This window comes from Lithobates pipiens, unplaced genomic scaffold, assembly GCF_037356315.1.
Source record: "Lithobates pipiens isolate NorthernLeopardFrog02 unplaced genomic scaffold, aLitPip1_a1.2 Scaffold_1, whole genome shotgun sequence".
NCBI classification, from domain to species: Eukaryota; Metazoa; Chordata; class Amphibia; order Anura; family Ranidae; genus Lithobates; species Lithobates pipiens.
Window position 1 is genome coordinate 201,300,317 of NW_027507685.1, and position 23,632 is coordinate 201,323,948.

Below are 23,632 nucleotides of genomic sequence, written 5' to 3' on the forward strand. Positions count from 1 at the left end.
GCTCTATTATTAACCACTTGTTAGCCCAATGTTTGCATAAAGTGAAAGATGAAGTTATGCTGAGTAAATAGATATCAAACATGTCACTCTTCAAAATTGCACATGCCCGTGGAATGGCGCCAAACGTCGCTACTTAAAAAATCCCCATAGGCGACGCTTTAATTTTTTTTTACTGGTTACATGTTTTGAGTTGCAGAGGAGGTCTAGGACTAGAATTATTGCTCTCGCTCTAACATTCTCGGCGATACCTCACATGTGTGGCACATGCGAGCACATGGGGACATGGGCGCTTTAATTTTTATTTTATTTTTTTATTGTTCATTTTACTTTATTTATGTTAGTTTGACATTTTTTTCCCCAAAAATATATTTTTGATCACTTTTATTCCCATTACAAGAAATGTAAACGTCCCTTGTAATAGGAATATGGGGTGACAGGTCCTCTTTACAGTGAAATCTGGGGGGTCAATATGACCCCACATCTCACCTCTAGGCTGGGAAGCCTGAAATAAAAAATAAAAAAAAGATTCTGGCTTTGATCGTACTGGCGAGTTGGTAGAAGCACCGGAGGGCGGTGAGGGGTGGGGGGCGTCTATGGCTGGGTATTTCAGGGTATCACCGAGTATGGCTGGGTATCTCTGAGTATGGCTGGGTATGGCAATTTATGGCAGGGTATTACAGAGTATTGGCGGGGTATTGGCGGGGTACTACAGAGTAATACCAGGGTACTGCAGAGTATTGGGGGGTACTACAGAGTAATGGCAGGGTACTGCAGAGTATTGGGGGTACTGCAGAGTAATGGCGGGTACTGCAGAGTAATGGCGGGTACTGCAGAGTAATGGCGGGTACTGCAGAGTATTGGGGGGTACTGCAGAGTAATGGGGGTTACTGCAGAGTAATGGGGGTTACTGCAGAGTAATGGGGGTTACTGCAGAGTAATGGGGGGTACTGCAGAGTAATGGGGGGTACTGCAGAGTAATGGCAGAGTAATGGCAGGGTACTGCAGAGTATTGGGGGTTACTGCAGAGTGATGGGGGTTACTGCAGAGTAATGGGGGTTACTGCAGAGTAATGGGGGTTACTGCAGAGTAATGGGGGGTACTGCAGAGTAATGGGGGGTACTGCAGAGTAATGGCAGGGTACTGCACTGCAGAGTAATGGCGGGGTACTGCAGAGTAATGGCGGGGTACTGCAGAGTAATGGCGGGGTACTGCAGAGTAATGGGGGTTACTGCAGAGTAATGGGGGTTACTGCAGAGTAATGGGGGTACTGCAGAGTAATGGCAGGGTACTGCAGAGTATTGGGGGTTACTGCAGAGTGATGGGGGTTACTGCAGAGTAATGGGGGTTACTGCAGAGTAATGGGGGTTACTGCAGAGTAATGGCAGGGTACTGCAGAGTAATGGCAGGGTACTGCACTGCAGAGTAATGGCGGGGTACTGCAGAGTAATGGCGGGGTACTGCAGAGTAATGGCGGGGTACTGCAGAGTAATGGCGGGGTACTGCAGAGTAATGGCGGGGTACTGCAGAGTAATGGGGGTTACTGCAGAGTAATGGGGGTACTGCAGAGTAATGGCAGGGTACTGCACTGCAGAGTAATGGCGGGGTACTGCACTGCAGAGTAATGGGGGGTACTGCAGAGTAATGGGGGGTACTGCAGAGTAATGGGGGGTACTGCAGAGTATGCACTGGTATTGCAGAGTATTGGCAGGGAATTGAGGGGTTAAATTCGGTGAGCAGCGATATGGACACTGCAGATGCAGCCCACATCGCTGCTGACACCGATCTCTTTCCCCTCCGCTGTACCGATCGGTACAGAGAGGGGAGGGAGGAACAGGCGTCATAACATGACGCCGGTTTGTTTACAAGTGATCACTCCGTCATTTGACGGAGCAATCACGTGGTAAACGGCCGCTATGAGTGGCCGTTTACCGTGATCCGTGATGCGACCCGGCGGTCACGGATGCTCTCGAGTGCGCACACCTCGGGGCACGCGAGAGCAGAATTCTGGGAGGCCGTTAATTAACGGCCTCTCAGAGTTAAACAACCGCCCTGAAGCCGTTAATCGGCAATGGGCAGTTGTTAAGTGGTTAAAGCTAGATCACTAGCTATATAGGTGAGGTGAATATAGTGGTGTATACTGCAGTCAGGGCACAGACAACAACCACTACACAGCAGCAAGATAGGAAATCAGCCAAAAACGATTGGTGTGTACTGTGTTGAAGGTACACAGAACACCCACTGCTTCAGATGCTAAGTAACACACTACAGGAGGCCGCCTTAAAGGCGGCCTTATATAGTGTGGGGCGTGCACTACACAGCCTGAGCTATGATTGGCCACAGGCAGGATGCCTGTGGCCAATCATGGCTCTCCTCGCTGCCGGCGCTGCGATTGGCCAAGCATGCGGGGTCACAGTGCATGCTTGGCCAATCATCGGGCAGCAATGCACTGCGCCAACGCAGTGCATTATGGTCCGCGCGCGCGTCACTCGAATTTTGACGCGAACGGCCAAAACGTTCGGAATTCGCCGAACGCACGAACAGCCAATGTTCGAGTCGAACGTACGTTCGACTCGAACACGAAGCTCATTCCTACTCCCAACATAAAAGGAGATTTTTCAGGCTTTTATGGGATTGTCAAATATAAATATTGTTGTTTTTTTTTGGACAGTGGGGTCAGAATTAGCCCAGAGATGATCTGAATGAACTTTTGCATATACAGTTAGGGGAAAAAGTATTTGATCCCCTGCTGATTTTGTAAGTTTGACCACTGACAAAGAAACGATCAGTCTATAATTTTAATGGTAAGTATATTTTAACAATGAGAGACAGAACAACAACAAAAATATCCAGAAAAACACATTTCAATAAACGTCTCTTAAAGGGAGTTCTCCTAATCTCAGCTTGTTACCTGTATAAAAGACCCCTGTCCACAGAAGCAATCAATCAGATTCCAATCTCTCCACCATGGCCAAGAACAAAGAGCTGGCCAAGGATGTCAGGTACAAGATTGTAGACCTACACAAGACTGGAATGGGCTACAAGATCATCGCCAAGCAGCTTGGTGAGAGGGTGACAACAGTTTGTGCGATTATTTGCAAATGGAAGAAACACAAAATAACATTCAATCTCCCTCGGTCTGGGGCTCCATGCAGGATCTCGCCTCGTGGAGGTTCAATGAGCATGAGAGAGGTGAGGAATCGGTCCATAACTACACAGGAGAATCTTGTCAATCTCAAGGCAGCTGGGACCATAGTCCCCAAGAAAACAATTGGTAACACACAGCGCTGTGCAGGACTGAAATCCTGCAGTGCCCCCAAGGTCCCCCTGCTCAAGAAAGCACACGTACAGGCCCATCTGAAGATTGCTATTGAACATCTGAATGATTCAGAGGAGAACTGGGTAAAAGTGTTGTGGTCAGATGAGACCAAAATCAAGCGCTTTGGCATCAACTCAACTCGCCGTGTTTGGGGAAGGAGGAGGAATGCTGTCTATGATCCCAAGGACACTATCCCCACCATCAAACATTATGCTTTGGGGGGGGGGGGGTTCTGCTAAGGGGATAGGACAACTTCATTGCATCAAAGGGACGAAGAACAGGGCCTTTTACCATCAAATCTTGCCCTCAGCCAGGGCATAGAAAATGGGTCGTGGACGGGTATTCCAGCATGACAATGACCTAAAACATAAGGCCAAGGCAACAAATGAGTGGCTCAAGAAGAAACACATTAAGGTCCTGGAGTGGATAGCCAGTCTCCAGACCTTAAAGCAGAGTCCCACCCAAAAATTGAACTTTCACTTTAATTACTGGTGACACCCTAACATGCCATGTTTGCCATATAATTTTTTTGGGGGGCGGGGAGAAAGTACCCAGTTTTGACAGGCACCCAGTTCCCACTTCCTCCCCTGGCACCGCGGTGCCGGAAGGAAGTTCATCTCTCCCCCCTCCCTTCCTGCAATCTTCTGGGACACGTCACAGGTCCCAGAAGATTGCCCGGCCATTCATAACATGTAGCGCAGCTCGCCCAGCTGTGAAGCCACAGCCGGGTCCCCACAGTTACAATGCCAGTGCCGCAGATAGGAGGGGGAGAGGAACGAGGCTTCATGTGCCTGCATCACTGGACTGTGGGACAGGTGAATGTGTTTATTAAAAGTCAGCAGCTACACTTTTTCCACTAATTCAAGTTTCTTAAGAAAAATCCATTAGAACAGGGATGTCCCAAAGTACGCATATAAGTGTAAGCATATGTTTACTTTAAACACTATAATTACAAGGCTCTTTCAACCAGAGCTAGCAGACCGTTAAGGAGTAGAGAAGAACTCTCCCTCCGCCCACATTTACATTGTGCTGATTTGGCAAGCGATTTGGAGCTTATTGCCGGCAATGGCATAGTCCGAATCAGTGCGACGCAGACTTTGCTCACCAATTCCCAAAAGTATTTTTTGCAGTACTTTTGGCAAACTTTAGAGGCGATTTCAATAGACATCTGTGCATGAACCTGCACAGATGTCTGTCAAAACGCCCCGAAGTCGGACTGAAATGCTGGTTTGAAATCATGCGAGTTCAGCTGAACTTGCTTGTTTTCCAAACCCGCCCTCAGTGTGAACCTAGGCTCCATGAGAGAAGCATTTACAAGCTTTGTAAGGGAGGCGTTGGCTGTGTGACAGGTGAAGAATCTCCCCAGTCACTTGTCTAGAAAGGAAAGTAGAAGTTCTCAACCACTGCTGTCACTTCCCTGTTGCATTCTGCACAATAGAGAAAAAAGAAATCTCAACATAAGGAAAGTGAATGTTAGCCTCTCCTGGAGTAATATTTATAAAAAGTATATAAAGTGATTATATACAAAGACAGTTGCTTGCTTTGCTAGTTGCTTGGATGAGACTTGTTCGCATATGGGCATGCAGAACATCTGACTGGATCCTAGTCTCCTGGTCTGAGTGAGGCTGTGCAGGGGATTACGGGAGGGTAATACCAAGTAAATTTGAGATATATCCTATGGGAAATCACTGCTCTACACCATCTGACCATCCCAGTTTGGAGGGGCTTTAAGCTGACGGATTGGATTCACTGCACGCCCTACCTGGGACATAATTGTGTGTTTTGACCACCTACAATTAGCTGATCAACTCCATCTGGTAAGAGGCTGTGTGTGCTTTTGTAGGAGGTGGTGGATCTCTCTCTGGGTCACATCTTGATTTCACCAAATTCAATTTTCGTATGTGGACAAAGAATGGACTTTATATTAATTTTAGTGTGACTTTATGAAGCAGCGCTACACTTCTCTGTTTTATTTTGTATGTTTGCAGCCAGCAAATTGTGTTAGCAGTTGTTTAATGTGGTAAACTGAGTTTAATCGCAGGTTTTGTCTATTTTTTTTATTTATGTATAAAAAGTAGAAAGATGTACAGCAGCCTGTGACAAACACTAGAGACACACAAAGAAAAGCTGGTGAGAGACTTGTTTGCTGGTAAATATAGATTGGGATAGATTAAGACACATAATCGGGTGCAGCTGTACATGGTAACCAATCAGCTTCCAGATTTTAGTCCAGGTTCACACTGAAGGTGGGTTAGAAATCATGCAAGTTCAGCTGAACTCGCTCGATTTCAGACCGGCAATGCAGTCCGACTTCGGGGGGTGATTTGACAGACATCTGTGCGGTTTCCTGCACAGATGTCTATTCAAATCACCCCAAAGTCACCAAAAGTAGTAGAGGAACGATTCGGGCTGTGCCATTCCCAGCAATTGCCGCCAATGTGAACGTAGGCTTATTGTCAAAGCTTACTTGAACAAGCTGAAGTTAGAAGCTGATTGTTTACTATGCACAGCTGCACCAGATTCTGTGTGCACCAGTTTTAGTAAATTTCTCCCAGTGTGTGTATAGTCTGCATATTGCTGGTCTAATTACTATGAAACGATCTCATTTGCTGACTGATGCTTTTTATATTCCTGGTAAAAACCTTTTATAGTTCCTAATAATGCTTTGCTTTTCCTTCAGATACATCCTGTGCAGGTATGGACGCCATGCATAGGCCTCATGCACACAGGGCATTTGCCCAGCTTTTCTGAATGCCTTTGCTCCTGGCAGGAAAAAAGGTATCCTAAAAAAAAAATGTGCCTAAAGCCAAGTTTTGCAAATGCATTTAGATGTGTTTAGACACATCAAACTTTGAGTGTTCATTTTATTGGCCAGAATATTAAATTATTCTGACCATTGGAACGAATGAATGCTCAAGCGCTAAACACACCTAACATTTAGGTGCAATTACATGCCTTTATGCTCATTATGTGTTTTTTCTGCCCAACCACTCTTCTCCTGAATGCACTGGTGTTAAATTATTTTTTTCAGCCTCCAAATGGCTGACCACCATACTACACTACACTACACTACACTGACCACTATACTACACTACACTGACCACCATACTGCACTACGCTGACCACCATACTACACTACACTACACTGACCACCATACTACACTGACCATACTACACTGACTACCATACTACACTACACTACACTGACCACTATACTACACTACACTGACCACCATACTACACTGACCACCATACTGCACTACGCTGACCACCATATTACACTACACTACACTGACCACCATACTACACTGACCACCATACTGCACTACACTGACCACCATACTACACTACACTGACTACCATACTACACTGACCACCATACTGCACTACACTGACCACCATACTACACTACACTGACCACTATACTACACTACACTGACCACTATACTACACTACACTGACCACCATACTACACTACTAGAAGGGAGTCTCACTCACCTTCCTGTCCTGGCCTGCATCGGTCCGGAGGAGGAGGAAAAGACAGCGGCCACGGCGGCTCACATTTTTACTTCTCTCCCCCGCGCTCTTGCTGCCATGTTCAGTGTCCGGCGTAATTGGGCATATGGGGGTCATATGCAGAGGCGGGACTTCCGGAGCGATTGCGGGCAGGCCTACACTGACCACTATACTACACTACACTGACCACTACACTACACTACACTACACTCAGGGCCGCTGATAAGGCAGTACAGCCAGCCCTCCAGTAGGGGGCCCGAGCCTCATCAGTCCAAACGGGGGCCCGGACAACTGCAGGAGAGGAGAGCTGGCTGTTCTGCCTTGTGACTCCTGTGCTTTATCCCTGTGTTCTACTTACTTGCCTACAGTGCCTTTGTTTAGCAAGCTGTCCCATGCTGGCTTTATTCTCGGGCTGCATCCTGATTTTAGTGCAGCAGGGACAGCTGCACACTGTCTCTCTGCTTCTGCCTTGAAATCATTACACTGCCCGTGTTCTGTGGGTCCTTAAACTCCCCCTCCCCTCCCCCTGTGATTAGCAGCCTCATCTTGCAAAGAAGAAAGATTGAAGGTAAGAAGTTCTCTGCCTGATGAGTCCTGAGCTCTGCTCTCCAGACCTCTACTCCGTGCTCTGTGAATTGTGGCCATAGGGTTTTAATGTTGTAGTGCTTCTAATAGAAAGGGGTGACTGAGGAAGGGGGGGGGGGTGAAGCTGCAGAAAGTTCAGAATTCCAGCTGACAAACATCTCCACCAGCCACAATGCACCAGCTATTTCTATATGCCACTCCTGAGGCCCCATTCACACTTAGCATAGCGAGAACACATGTTCCTGCATTTATTTTGACTTTTTTTTGTTTTGTTTTTTAGATTGTTTATACATAGGGCAGCCCATTCACTTGAATGGGCACCCTATATTTGAAAAACGCACCATAAAAGTTCTAGAACATTTTCAGGCATGCAGCTTTGCAAGTTTGTCACATGACAAAATGCAAGCTGTTTTTGGGGTGCCATTAACAATTAACGGCACCACAAGCACTATGCGAGATTGCAGTGCATTTCTAAAATGCATGCAAAGCATGCGTTTCCCTTACCCTTTGTCACACGGTCAGGAAATACAAAGTGGAAATGCAGCCTAAGAACTCTTTCACATGGTTGGCTGAGCCGTGGATTTTTCACCACCCCTAGCTGCACATCCAAATCCTAACAATACCGTCAGACAGGGCTGTACACATTATGTAGTTGCAATGTTTTACTACACAGCTGAGGCATTTTAACACAGGCTGCAGAGTTTGACAGGCAGCACCACCTATCAAACTTCCCATTGAATTCAATGGGGCCACTTTGCAACTGCAAGCCAAACACTTGGCTCACAGTTGCAGCCAGTCTCGCAAAGAAAAATTACCATTCAGCAATTTAAAAAAATTATAAAAAAATACAGATGTCAGGAGGCAGTAGTAGCAAAGGTATAATTTCTGCCATGGCTGCAAAACAGCATTGCTACCATCGCATTTTAGCAAAAATGTAATTTGATCATTTTTTTTTTGGGGGGGGGGGGGCCCTGTCAGGTAGGCTGTATGGGGCCCTGTAATTTCTAACAGCAGCCCTGACTACACTTACCACCATACTACACTGACCACCAAACTACACTACACTGACCCCTATACTACACTGGCCACCAAACTACACTACACTGACCACCATACTACACGACACTGTCCTGCCTACACTGTCTCTCTCTATTCCCCCCCCCCCGGGCCAGTACATGACTCTAACGAGGGAGTCTCACTCACGTTCTTGTCCTGGCCTGCACCAGTCTGGAGGAGGAGGAAAAGACAGCGGCCACGGTGGCTCACATTTTTGCTTCTCTCCCCCGCGCTCTTGCTGCCATGTTCAGTGTCCAGCGCGATTGGGCTTATGGGGGTCATATGCGGAGGCGGGAGCAATTGCAGACAGGCCAGCCCTATGCCTCACATGACCCCCATAGGCCCAATCATAGGGCGCCGGACACTTAATATGGTGGCCGGAGTGCGAGTGACACAGGAACTTGAAATTAGGAGGCAGCCAGTAGTGACACATATTGGCACCCCCCTAAATGTCGTGCCCGAGGCCACTGTACCCTCTGCACCCCCCATGTTACGCCACTGCATGGAGGGCTATCTTTCTGTGTCCCCACTGAGAATATTCACCCAATCTAGTAACCGTTTTTACTAGAATGGAAAGTGAAGGGAAATCTGTATTTTTATTGTCACTGGAACAGGAGGAGAGGGGAAATCTTTCAATGGGGTCACTCAGGGCCGTGTTAATAGCATCATGGGCCCCTAGACAAAGCACTGGGATCCCTACAGGCCTGCCCCAATTTACGCACCTATTCTCAAGAATTACAGTATAAATAGTTGATAGAATAAAAATGATATTCATTAGTACTTTAAAAATTAAACAATAAGAAAGCCATAAATCAATGACAAATCAACACAAAGGGCATAGTACAGGTTCTGGGATGCTTCCCTGGACACAGCCATCCCAGGACAGTTTAGTAAAAAGCATGACTGTCCCTGCAAATATGGGACAGTTGGCAAGTATGATGTAATGCAAGATTATTTAAAATGACCCTGGGGTCACCTGTCACCTGTAATAGAGGATTCCCCACATATTGGAGAGAGATCTTCTCTCACTTTTATTTCTCGTGGACAGAAAGTGAAGGAAAATCTCCCCAATGGTAAACAGATAGTAACAAAGATGTTTTAAAGTTTTTTTTTTTTCTATTCTAGTTAAAACTAACATACACATAGATATGCTATAAATTGTAGATGCAGTTCCCTGATCTCCAGCGTTGGTCTCTGGATTTGGAAATTAACATTGATCATGTAACGTTTAATACTTTATAGATGCTGTGCATTGTATGTGGTTTCCTTGCAACTGATCTTTCCTTTACTGAATTACTATGCCTTAGTTTGCACTGTTTCTGTAAGGAGGCAGCCATCCTGCCTCCAGCACTAAGACGGCTTTCACACTGCCGCGCCCATAGCGTCGCCGGTAAAACGCTGCTATTTTTAGCGGCTTTTTACCGTCGGATTTGCGCCGCATTTCGCCCGCTAGCGGGGCGCTTTTACCCCCTGCTACCGGCAGAGAAGAGGTTAAACCAGCCCACAACACGCCGCAATAGCGGAGTTTAGCCAGCGGTAGAGCCGCGCTGCCCCATTAATTTTAATGGGGAGCAGCGGTGGAGGAGCGGTAAACACACCGCTCCTTCACCGCTCCAAAGAAGCTGCTGGCAGGGCTTTTCCTGACGTCCTGCCAGCGCAACTCTCCGGTGTAAAAGCCCTTGGGCTTTCACACTGGAGACAATGGTGCAGCAGTTTGAGGGCGGATTTCAGGCGCTATTTCTAATGCTATAGCATTACGCCCTCGGTGTGAAAAGGGTCTAAGAAAGATGAGCAGCACAGTAATGACATCACGCTACAAATCTCTAAAAAGCTGTTGGCATGGGAGTGCCATGTCAGGAAATGCACTGCTATTATAACTGGAGGAGTTTGGGACAATGGTAGATTTCTCAGGTTCTCTGTACCACAGCAAATCTTCATTTTTGAGTTGAGGTCCATGTTTACAGTTTTCCTAAACTTTTTTTTTTTTTTTCTTTGTCCAAAACCATTATATATTTTATAGTTAAATGCATTCTCCTGATACACTATTATAAATATTAAAATGATGTACAGCAGTGATTGTCAAACACCAGGTCATGGCCTACTGCCAGCCTGTGGCCTCAACCTTTCATCATCTGGCTGCAGGGCTTCAAATCCAGACACAGGAGGAGAGGGCTGCCTTAACGCAACATATTTAAACATGTGACATGACACACGTTAATGCACCGCTAACATGTAAATAAGCCCTAAAGGGAATAGTGGAGGATGTGGGTAAACATGAAAGGCAAAAACTGCATTATTAGAGAGATATGGTAATTTCTAGTAATTCCATCTCCGTTTTCTTGAAGGAGTTTAAATAAAACTACACTGCATCTGAGCACCACAAACCAAAAATGTTATTTAACTCATTTGTATTATTCAAAGTAAACTCCCCCATCCATCTATGTCTCTATGCTTTATTTTTCAGAGAAATCACCCCCTAGCTTTGCTGGCTGTGGCTATCTTGAGTAAGGTCAGATGATTCATGTAGCATTTACTTCCTGGAATCCATCTATCCATAGCTTAGGCATGCAAGAGAAAAACCCTCCTGAAGACTCCTGGGATTAATGACATCATCTGCCCAGGCCTGGAAACCAGGAAGTAACTGAAGAAATGTAAACAAAAATATGATATATTTTTCCCTATCTATTTACTAGGGCTAGGAGCATGAAAAATAGTCAATGTTGATTAAGAGAGTGAAGATCTGCTTTAAGGGAAATAAAGCTGAATGCCATCATGGACATCGACTCCAGAGGATTCCAAAGTGTGACATGCAGGTAAGAGTTTTTCCAATCCTATAATGTTAATTTATGGCGGTCATTCTTGTTGTTGTTGGGCTTGAAACTCGATATTTCCAAAGCTAAAGCTGCACTTTGCCAAAAAAATTCAGAACTCCAAACACCACCATAAGCTTATCACAGGATTCCTAATAAGTAGATCCCCACCAATAACATTACTTTTCCACTGAAGGGGTTTACTATTGTTTGCCAATATTTTCCTTCCCTGGTCCATCCCCTTTCATTAAAGCAGTTTTAAACCACTGGACATTTTTTTATTGTTTTTGTTTTGTTTTTTCTTACCCTGCAAGGTAAAGGCATAATGTGCTAGTATGCATCACATACTTGCACATTATGTTAAACTTAACTCAAAACAAATCTCTCCCAATGCCGAGATGTCAGAGCTGCGGGCGCTGCCATCTTCACCCGTCTTGCTTCCAGGTTCATGGACCCCGGCTGTGTGACTGGCTGGAGCCGTGATGACATCACTCCCACTCATGCTGGCGGGAGCTGCGGTTTATGGCACAGGACTCTGAAGGAACGGCACGGGTCGCCGTTCATTCAGAGCGCATGTGCCAGTGATGTCACTGGCTGCATGTACAGTAAATATGTCCTAAACTATGCATATTTACACTACCTATAGGTAAACCTTATTATAGGTGTAGCGGATGACATTTGGAATCAAATTTCACACGCCTGTACATTTAGTTTTTGGCCTCAGAACAGTAAAGGTTCTGAGGGTTGATTGTGTAGGTAGGCCTTAACACCAGTCTGGCCAGGCTGTGTTTGGAAGTTCTGCCTGGTCATGTGGACGGTGAGGTGCACATGACAGGTTAGAACCAAGTCTGGTTGGATGTTTGGGTATCGGCCTTCTCGGAGCCAATCAGTGGGAGTGCTGGGGCCCGCTGAGGAGTCTGGGAAGGGGTACTTAAAGGCATGAGGGTCAAGTGTTGGCGGTTCCGGAGTTGTTTGAGAGACCCGTGTGGTCTGGTCTGGTTCCAGGACTGGGGTAGCCTTGTGACGGGTCCCGGTCACGGGGTGTTCAACACCCCGCAACATGTTCCTGTCAGTGGCCCCTGATAGACCTGCTTGGTCTGGGGTAGGGATCCGTCCATTCCCGAGTCTCGGAACCTGCTGGTCTGAGGCGTAGTAACTGAGGGAGGATTCAAGGTGTCCGGGTGTGCTCTCGGCTTGGTGGGACACCGTAGCTCATGGAAGTGACCGGGGGAGGACTCTTCAGAGGAGGGCCGGCAAGTGGTATCCTGAGAAGTGCCTGGTTACTGAGTTCAGAAGGACATTGAGAAATTCACACTTTTCCAGTACCATAGAGGGGACGGAAAAGGTTCCTGTTTGCCCTTAAGTTGTTTGTTCAAGTTTGAGTCAACGTGCTGACTGCCATGAGATCTGTTCAGCCTTGAAGTACCCAGCTGCGAGTGGCTACTCTCCGGGTGGAAATAGAGACTTTGCTAGACCTGCAGTTCAAGGTGCCTAAGTTCTTCACCCGTGGCCTTTGTTCACTAAGAGACTGTGTTAATTGAAAGTTCTACTGCAGAATAAAACCTTTTTGAAAGGACTTCATCTGTGTCAGTGTACAAGTTGTTGGGTATCAGCCCTGGGAACCCCTAGAAATGGAAGAGCAGGCCGAGAGAAATTAACCGGTAAGCCCAATAAGTCAAGACCGCCCTGCAACGGGTTATGGCCGCTACATAGGCTTACCTATAAGTAAAATATAGTGATGGAAATTTACTTCCACTTTAACACACTAATAAAATTTTATAATAAAAGCTTTCTGTTTTCATTACATACATTATTTTAGATCCAAGGATGTTATCGCTGGTAATCTGTTCTTCTCTATGCAGTGCGGACAGATCTTGGCTGGTTGAAGTTGCCAGCAGGGTGCTGTACAGAATCTTCCTGAAAATACCACAGTACTCTACCTTAGTACTCCTCTAAAGAACCCTTGGCCTTGTTGCAATAGGTGGGCTGACTCTCTGGAGGCGTTATGCAACAATCAAAATGCCTTAATGAGCAGGTATCAGTCTGGAGGAGTGAACGTTCTCACGCAGGACTACATTTGCATGCAGATCACTCTAGGTAATTCCCATATGTGATTCTGTTGCATGATTGAAAGGGGCAGACCAGGGAAAGTCAGTCAGGAATGGGCTAGATGATGTTGGATGTCCTCCAGCCATGAAACAAGACTTTTTCTGACTTGCTACAGCTTCTGATGCACACTGGCAAGATCACCAGGTGTTCTTTTAGGACTCATAAACATGCTAGTATTTGCAGGAATTTGGGGGTACAGCATAAAATACATTTGTTTTTGTCTACCTGGGTGCCCCAGCTGCTGTGTAATTCTCCCCATAGGACTGAATTACAAAATATGCCGTACACATGTATATGCATATAAATACTTGTATTTGCATTGATAGACACATGTGTATGGGTACTTTTTTACGAAGGTGGTTGTAAACTCTTAAATACACCCAGTGAAATGAATAACCTCAGGTGATACACAGAGATGAAACAAATCCTCCTACATAAGTTTTACCTGTTTATCTGCACTATTCTCTTCTCTACATCTGTTCAAAGTGTAGAATTTTTATACAGCTTGTCTGAGCTTTCACAAATCAAGGGGTGGGGAGCTGAAGTTACCCTCTGCAGAGCTCTGTGAGAGCTGATTGGAGGGAAGGGACACAGCCCCCTTTACACAGCAGACAGGAATGGAGCTGAGCCTGTCAATCACATGTTGTGTGCTGGAGCTCCCTCCTCTGTCTCCTTTTTATCTCTTGGTGTCAGGAAAACTTGTCAGAAGTGACTCATGTAGATAAAAGAAGAATGGCACAGCAGAGAGAAATGACACTGTGTGTTCTGAATTGAGACAAATACACACTATAGAGCAGGGGTGCTCAACCTTTTGCAGAGCGAGGGCCACTTAAAGAGGAGTTCTGGGCCCACATAGAAAAATTAAAAGTCAGCAGCTACAAATGCTGTAGCTTCTGACTTTTATTATTAGGACACTTACCTGTCCAGGGTTCCAGCAATATTGGCACCCCTCGGCTCTCAGGTGCTGCCGCCACCATTCGTAGTAAGGAAACCTACTGCGCATGCATGAAGCACGCTGCTCTTTCTAATTGCCTCAGCAGCAGAGGGGGGGCCGAACTTCTGAGGGATAGCGCCGCGGTGCAGCCTGGTCCCGGAAGTGGGGACAGATACCTGTCAAAAGCAGGTACCTGTTCACTCCTCCCCCCTGAAATATGGCAAATTTGGCACTGGGGGGGGAGGTTAAGAGGAGGTTCCACTCTTGTGTGGAACTCCGCTTTAACCACTTCCCATCTGGGCCAATTCTGGCACTCCGCACCTACATGTAAAAATCATCAATTTTCTGCTAAACAATTACTCGGAACCTCCAAACATTCTATATGTTTTTTTTAGCAGAGACTCTAGGGAATAAAATGGGGGTTGTTGCAACTTTACATGGTATTTGTGGAGCAATTTTTCAAACTCCTTTTTTTTTTGGAAATAAAAAAGTTTCATTGATTAAAAAAAAAAAGAAAAACGCTAAAGTTAGCCCGATTTTTTTTTTTTTTTTTGTATAATGTGAAAGATGATGTTATGGTGGATAAATAGATACCTAACATGTCATGCTAGAAAATTGCGCACACTCATGGAATGGTGCCAAAACTTTCAGTTCTTAAAAATCTCTATAGGCAAGGCTTTCAAATTTTTTACAGGTTACCTTTTTAGAGTTTACAGAGGAGATCTTGGGATAGAATTATTGCTCTCGCTTTAACGTTTTCAGCGATACCTCACACGTGTGGATTGAACGCCATTTACATATGTGGGCATGACGTAGGTGTACGTTTGCTTCTGCATGTGAACTTGCGGGGACGGGAGGGGTGCTTTACATTTTTATTTTTTTAAATTGCTGTTATATTTTATGTTATTGTTTTTAATTCTACACTTTCTTTTTAATTTACATTTTTTTTTATCACTTTTATTTCTATTACAAGGAATGTAAACATCCCTTGTAATAGAACTAGGGCGTGGCAGGTCCTCTTTTTGCAGAGATCTGGGGTCAATAAGATCCCTGAACTCTCCTCCAGGCTGGAAAACATAAAATACAAAAAATAAAAAAGGATGATCTCAGCTTTCCAGCCAAGTCATAGAGATGACCAGGTACCATCTGTTCCTCAGAAACCTCTATGGTCAACTTCCGGTGCTGGTGGATTCCTTCTCCGGCTCGCCAATCGCACAAGCAAGCCGGTAAAAGCACCGGAGGGTGGCAGGAAGGGGGGGTTGTCTCATCCTGCCGCCTGTATGAACAATCGAAGGACTGAACTGCCGCTATGATTGATCTGCAGGAAAATGCCGGCTGAAAAGAACGATATCTGAATGATGCCTGTGGGTGCAGGCGTCATCCCGGTATAACCACTGAAACGGGAGGATGTCCATGTACGCCCTCCCGGCGGGAAGTGGTTAAGTGATTAGGTAACCCGTCGCGGGCTGCAATTATGTACACGGAATGTTTTTACAACCTCCCCTGAACGATTTAACTTGACAGATAGTAACCCATGTTTAAAACGTCTGTTTTTCCATGTTTTCATGCCGCGTTTAGCGGCATTTTCACGCATTTGCGCTTAGAAGCTTTAAAAAAAAAAAAAATATATATATATATATATATATATATATATATATATATATATATATATATATATATATATATATATATATATATATATATATATATATAGAGTTTTTTTCAAAATAGCCAAAACGCCTTTAAATGAAACTAAACCGCGCTTAGCCACGTTTAGACTCGTTTGGTGCTTGAAAAACTCATATTTTTGCATTCCAAAAAAAGCCTTTAAACACAGCTGCCTAGAAACAACTATAAACGACCCCGTGTACATGTACTGATAAGATGGCATAAAGGAGAGTTGAGGGGCAGTTGAAAAAAATGCCCAACTGCTCCTAAACGTCTGTTTACCAGCAGCAGTGTACATGATGAAAGAATTTAGAAATTTTTTTTTTTTTTTTTGGAATAGCATAATGAAGATTTTCCTTCTGCAGCTCAATACACAGTATCTCACAAAAGTGAGTACACTCCTCACTTTTTGGAAATATTTTATTCTATCTTTTTATGTGACAACACTGAATAAATGACACTTTGCTACAATGTAAAGTAGTGAGTGTACAGCTTGTATAACAGTGTAAATTTGTTGTCCCCTCAAAATACCTCAACACACAGTCAGTGGCGTAACTAGAACCTTCAGGGCCCCAATGCAGGAAACCATGGCGGGCACCCCCCCCCCCGACCTCCGGACAGGGCTCTTTTCTCCGAGCCCGATGGTGGAACACCAGGGCCCAGTCCCAGGGGGTGGCCGCATATAAAGGAACCGATTTTAAAAACATCAATTACAGCCACTGTGCCCATCAAATGCCACCACTGTGCCCATCAAATGCCACCACTGTGCCCATCAAATGTCACTACTGTGCCCATCAAATGTCACTACTGTGCCCATCAAGCTCTGCCGCTGTGCCCATCAAATGCCACCGCTGTGCCCATCAAATGCTGCCACTGTGAATCCCCACCGCCTGCTCACTGTTCGCCCACCACTTACCCTGTCTTGGTGGGGCAGCGGGTAACGGCCATGAGCGGGGTCCTAAATGCATCTCCTGCCATCCTCATCTCCCGTCCTCTCCTCCTGATGGGCGTCCAATAGTTCTATCGTTTCAGCCAATCGGGTGATGGGTAACAGACCCGCACACCTGATTGGTGGAGAGGCGGCTCAGTGTTAGGAAAGTGAATATTAATTCACTTTTCTAACACACCTGGGTAGACTGTGAGCGTCAAGCATGGCGCTCGCAGTTCACCTATTTTGAAGCCTATTAGAGCCCATGGCTCTAATCAGGTGCTGCAAAAACACCCCCGCCGCTGTAATTCAGGCACCCGGCACCCCAAAAGGGACCAGACACCTAAATATGGGGGTGGCAGCGGTGGCCATGGATAGATTCATGCTATGCTATGCATGAATCTATCCATTGGTCATAGAGGGGGGTGGAACCTGTGCACCCTTTTGGATGCACCGCCACTGATAAACACATGCACATTCACATACATACATATGCATACATGCACACTCACATACATGCGTACACACATGCATACATACATACATACATGCATACATACACATACATATATGAACACACACACACACACACACACACACACACACACACATACATGTATGCTCACACACACACACACGCACATACAAGCATGCTCGCTCACACACACACAAGCATGCTCACACACACACACAAGCATGCTCACACACACATCCATGCATGCATGCATGCTCACACACACCCATGCATGCTCACACACACATACAAGCATGCTTACACACACACACACATACAAGCATGCTCACACACACGCACATACAAGCATGCTCGCACACACGCACATACAAGCATGCTCGCACATACAAGCATGCTCACACACACGCACATACAAGAATGCTCACACACACGCACATACAAGAATGCTCACACACACGCACATACAAGCATGCTCACACACACACAAACACAAATACAGTAGCTAGTCTTATTTTAAAAAAAAACGGAAGACATTTACCTTGGCTCTTCCTGCTGGGAACTGCACTGTAGGAGGAGACAAAGAGCACACACTGTGCTTTCACTAAAGGCTAATGTGAGGAGCTCCCGCACAGTGCCGATTTCAGTTCGGCTGATGATCGGGGAACTCCTCTCAGCTTCTCCCCCTATGGAAGAGTACAGGGGGCCCTCAAGGGCAAGGGGCCCGGTCGCCATGGCGATCTTGGCGACCCCTATAATTCTGCCACTGCACACAGCCATTAATGTCTAAACCGCTGGCAAAAAAAGTGCATACACCCAAATTGTCCAATTAGCCATTTTCCTTCCCTGGTGTCACATGACTTGTTAGCGTTACAAGGTCTCAGGTGTGAATGGGGAGCAGGTGTGTTAAATTTGGTTTTATCGCTCTCACTCTCTCATACTGGTCACTGTAAGTTCAACATGGCAACTCATGATAAAGAATTCTCTGAGGATCTGAAAAAAAGAATGGTTGCTCTACATAAAGGTGGCCTATAAAAAGATTGCCAAGACCCTGGAACTGAGCTGCAGCACGGTGGCCAAGACCATACAGCGGTTTAACAGGACAAGTTCCACTCAGAACAGGGCTAGCCATGGTCGACCAAAGAAGTTGAGTACACGTGCTCAATGTCCTATCCAGAGGTTGTCTTTGGGAAATAGACGTATGAGTGCTGCCAGCATTGCTGCAGAGGTTGAAGAGGGGGGGGGGGGTCAGCCTGTCAGTGCTCAAACCATACGCCGCACATTGCATCAAATTGGTCTGCATGGCTGTCATCCCATAAGGAAGCCTCTTCTAAAGATGATGCACAAGAAAGCTTGCAAACAGTTGTCTGAAGACAAAAGACTAAGGACACGGATTTCTGGAACCATGTCCTGTGGTATGATGAGACCAAGATAAACTTATATGGTTCAGATGGTGTCAAGCGTGTGTGGTGAGGAGTACAAAGACAAGTGTGTCTTGCCTACAGTCAAGCATGGTGGTGGGAGTGTCATGGTCTGGGGCTGCATGAGTGCTGCCGGCACTGGGGAGCTACAGTTCATTGAGGGAACCATGAATGCCAACATGTACTGTGAAAGAAAAAGAAGGAACAACCGCCCTACAGTAAAACAATAATCGCTAATCTCTGTGAAAGATTAAAAAAAGGTAAGAGCTGCGGTTCTAATCTGTACCAAAAATTACAAACTTGAAATAAAAACTAAAAAATGAGAACCGCGCTGACCTTAAAAATGTGAATAGTAAGAATCAGCTTTACTCTATATAAACACTCCTATTCCCCTGGCTTGTCCCTTGGGGTCTGAATAGTCTGGTAAGGAGCCATTTCTTACTCTGGTGGTGGTGGATTTTGCACGGCTCACAATATTTGAAGATTATTTTGGATGAACTTTTAACATCATTTGGTTTTAATAGACACCCCTTTTTGTCATGTGATGTTTCTATTATTATTTGGACTGTATATCAAAGGACATTTTCACATCTGATGACGGTTATATATGAATTGTTTTTTACAGGTTTTTACACATATTTATGGTGACTAGTTCTCAATTAATTATTTACAGGTTTTTATATATAACCATGGTGTTTATTTTTCATTTATGGTGATTAGTTATCAATTAATTCCCAGGTTTTTATATTTATTCATGGTGATTAGTTATTAATTAATTCTTTTTCAATTATTTTGGATACTATTGATTCAGGTGCACTGGTTTCACTTAGCTCAAGTTAACACTGCTCATTGCAGCTTACTAAGGATAATCCAGAGGAATAGGAGTGTTTTTATATAGAGTAAAGCTTATTCTTACTATTCACATTTTTAAGGTCAGCGCGGTTCTCATTTTTTAGTTTTTACAACATGTACTGTGACATCCTGAAGCAGAGTATGATCCCTTCCCTCCAGTTACTGGGCCGCAGGGCAGTATTCCAACATGATAATGACCCCAAACACACCTCCAAGATGACCACTGCCTTGCTAAAGAAGCTGAGGGTAAAGGTGATGGACTGGCCAAGAATGTCTCCAGACCTAAACCCTATTGAGCATCTGTGGGGCATCCTCAAACGGAAGGTGGAGGAGTGCAAGGTCTCTAACATCCACCAGCTCTGTGATGTCATCATGGAGGAGTGGAAGAGGACTCCAGTGGCAACCTGTGAAGCTCTGGTGAACTCCATGCCCAAGAGGGTTAAAGAGGAAGTAAACCCTGATGAGTTTACTTCCTCTTTCATTCCCTGCAAAGGGAAAGCATAATGGACTACTATGCATCGCATAGTAGCCCATTATGTGTCACTTACCTGACACAGGAGCCAGCGAAGTCGCCGCTGTCCCCTGTAGTCCGCCGCATCCATCTTGTTGGTGGGGTCTCGCAGCTCTGCCGCTGTCATTCGGCGAAGCCGCGATGACGTCACTCCCGCGCATGCGCACGGGAGCCGAAACGTGCGGCAGCTCCATCGCTGAGAATGCCGCGCTCAGTGCGCCTGCGCGCCGCTGTCTACGGCGCATGTGCCGTAGACAGCGGTGCCCGTTTTCGGGCAAATATCTCCTAAACCATATAGGTTTAGGAGATATTGCTTGGACCTACAGGTAAGCCTTAATCTAGGCTTACCTGTAGGTCAAAGTGGTTTGTAAGGGTTTACAACCACTTTAAGGCAGTGCTGGAAAATAATGGTGGTCACACAAAATATTGACACTTTGGGCCCAATTTGGACATTTTCACTTAGGGATGTACTCACTTTTGTTGCCAGCGGTTTAGACATTAATGACTGTGTGAGTTATTTTGAGGGGGACAGTAAATTTACACTGTTATACAAGCTGTACATTCACTACTTTACATTGTAAACAAGTGCCATTTCTTTATTGTTGTCACATGAAAAGATATAATAAAATATTTACAAAAATGTGAGGGGTGTACTAATTTTTGTGAGATATTGTATGTGTTTAAAACACTGACCTTTTCCTCTTCCAGCTTCTGTTGGCATCACTCTGCAGGCTGCTAAAAAGGTCCCAAGTGAAGTGCACTGGGTATCACGCTGCTTGGGACAGGGGCCGATGCTGCAGAGGAAGCCGATGTCAGCCATGCACTTCCCTGGTTTGAGGTTGAGGGTCACATCAGAGGGCTCCAAGGGCCACAAGTTGAGCACCCCTGCTACACGTCCAAGATTTACAACCTCTTTAACCACTTTCAGACTGGACCAATTTGCTGGTCAAAGTCCAGACCACTTTTTGCAATTCGGCACTGCGTCGCTTTAACTGACAATTGCGCGGTCGTGCGACATGGCTCCCAAACAAAATTGACGTCCTTTTTTTCCCACAAATAGAGCTTTCTTTTGGGGGTATTTGATCACCCCTGCGGTTTTTATTTTTTGCGCTATAAACAAAAATAGAGCGACAATTTTGAAAAAAACGCATTATTTTTTACTTTTTCTTATAATAAATATCCCCCAAAAATATATAAAAAAACATTTTTTTCCCTCAGTTTAGGCCGATATGTATTCTTCTACATATTTTTGGTAAAAAAAATGGCAATAAGCGATTATTGATTGGTTTGCGCAAAAGTTATAGCGTTTACAAAATAGGGATAGTTTTATAGCATTTTTATTAATAATTTTTTATTATTTTTTTTTTACTAGTAATGGCGGCGATCAGCGATTTTTATTGTGACTGCGACATTGTGGGGGACCCATCGGACATTTTTGACACATTTTTGGGACCATTGTCATTTATACAGTAATCACTGCTATATAAATGCAGTGATTCCTGTGTAAATGACACTGGCAGTGAAGGGGTTAACCAGTGGGTGGCAGTGTAGGGGTTAAGTGTTCCTAGGGGCGTGTTACTAACTGTGGGGGGGGGTTGGGCTTTCATTTAGTGAACACTGATCTCTGCTCCAATCACATGGAGCAGAGATCAGCGTCACTAGTTGCTAGGCAGAATGGAGAAATGTTGTTTACAACGGCACTTCTCCATTCGGCCGCTTCGTGAGAGGATCGCGGGGATGCCCGCGGCGATTGAGTCCGCGGGTCCCGCGACCGGACTCACGGGGGTCCCGACCAGCGCGGGAACGCGCCGGCGGGAGCGTGCCGGCGGCGGCGCGCTCCCGATGGCAGGGCGGCAAATTTACAGGGACGTACATGTACGCCCATTTGCCTGCCCGTGCCATTCTGTCGACGTACATCGTCGTGCGCTGGTCGGCAAGTGGTTAATGAAAGCTGCATATTTTCATATATTAAAATCACATTTGAAATGACATTTTGTGAGAAATGCGCTTCTGGAAGAATGGTCAAACATTCCCATAGACACTCTCCTAAACCTTGTGGACAGCCTTCCCAGAAGAGTTGAAGCTGTTAAAGCCACAAAACAGTGGGCCAACTCAATACTAAACCCTACGGACTAAGACTGGGATGCCAGTAAACGCCATGTGCATGTAAAGGCAGGTGTCACAATACTTTTGACAATATAGTGTATGTGACCTATAGCAATCTGAATTCAGGCCCCTTGCGTATGTTCAAAAACACAGCGTTTGTAGCCGTGTTATAATTATTTTTTTTTTTTTTTTTGGGGGGGGGGGGTATTTATATTAATTGTATAAGTGAGGTATATTTATCTATTGTGATTTATAGTCGGTAATATAGGATACATGCATTTTGAGGATTGAACATTGAAATTGAAACAATAATTATTGTTTTTTTTTTGGGGGGGGGGGGTTTATCGTGATTTATAGTAGGTAATATAGGATGCATGCATTTTGAGGATTGAACATTGAAATTGTGACTTTTTAATTTCAATAAAAATGCTTTTTTTTTTTTAAAAAGAAGTGATTCTGAGCATAAGTCCTATTAATGAATCCAAGCTTATTCTAGTGTTGCAATGGGAGTTATTTACTAAAGGCAACTCCACTTTGCACTAAAAGTGCAAACTACAAGTGCAAAGAGCAATTGAAATTGCACTGAAAGTGCACTTGGAAGTGCAGTGGCTGTAGATCCGAGGGGGACATGCAAGGAAAATAAAAAAACAGCATTTTAGCTTGCACATGATTGGATAATAAAATCAGCAGAGCTTCCCCTCATTTCAGATCTAACCCTCAGATTTACATCAACTGCACTTCCAAGTGCACTTTCAGTGCAATTTCAAGGGCACCTGGCACTGGTAGTTTTCACTTGCAGTGCAAAGTGGATTTGACTTTCGTAAATAACCCCCATTGTTACAATGGAATATTTTATACTTTTCTTTGGTCACTCAACAAAAAAAAAAAATATATATATATATATATATATATATATATATATATATATATATATATATATATATATATGAATTGGAAGCCTATATTAGCTATAGCATCTCATTCCCATAACATAGGCATTAATATTATAAGTATTTTACATAGCACCAGCACATTTCACAATACTTTACATTCAGGCCACTCAAGTTTGTAGCTGTGCTTTTTTTTTTTTTTTTTTTTTTACAGATCTGAACACAGTTGTATTGTTGTCTATGGCACAGTGCACACAGCTGATTAAATATCTGTAATGCAGTGATGCATTCAATTTTTTTCCTTATGCCCTGTACACACGGTCGGACATTCCGATGACAAAATCCATCAGATTTTTTCAGACGGATTTTGGCCTAACTTGTCTTGCATACACACGGTCGCACAAAGTTGTCGGAAAATCCGATCGTTCAGAACGCAGTGACGTAGAACACGTACGACG

The 23,632-nt window shown here is 44.8% G+C and overlaps 1 protein-coding gene across 2 annotated transcripts in view; it reads left to right on the forward strand.

Moving 5' to 3' along the window:
- Positions 1–4,691: 4,691 nt before the first annotated feature.
- The window catches only part of LOC143981870 (uncharacterized), a 31,386-nt gene continuing 12,445 nt past the window's right edge, over positions 4,692–23,632 (forward strand). The window contains exons 1-2 of one of the 2 annotated variants that reach the window (XM_077480038.1): positions 4,692–5,133; positions 10,938–11,286. The gene's annotated coding sequence lies outside the window, so the exon portion shown is untranslated. Of the gene's footprint in view, positions 5,134–10,323; positions 11,287–23,632 lie in introns of those variants that run through there. The other variant, XM_077480047.1, reaches the window with a different exon arrangement.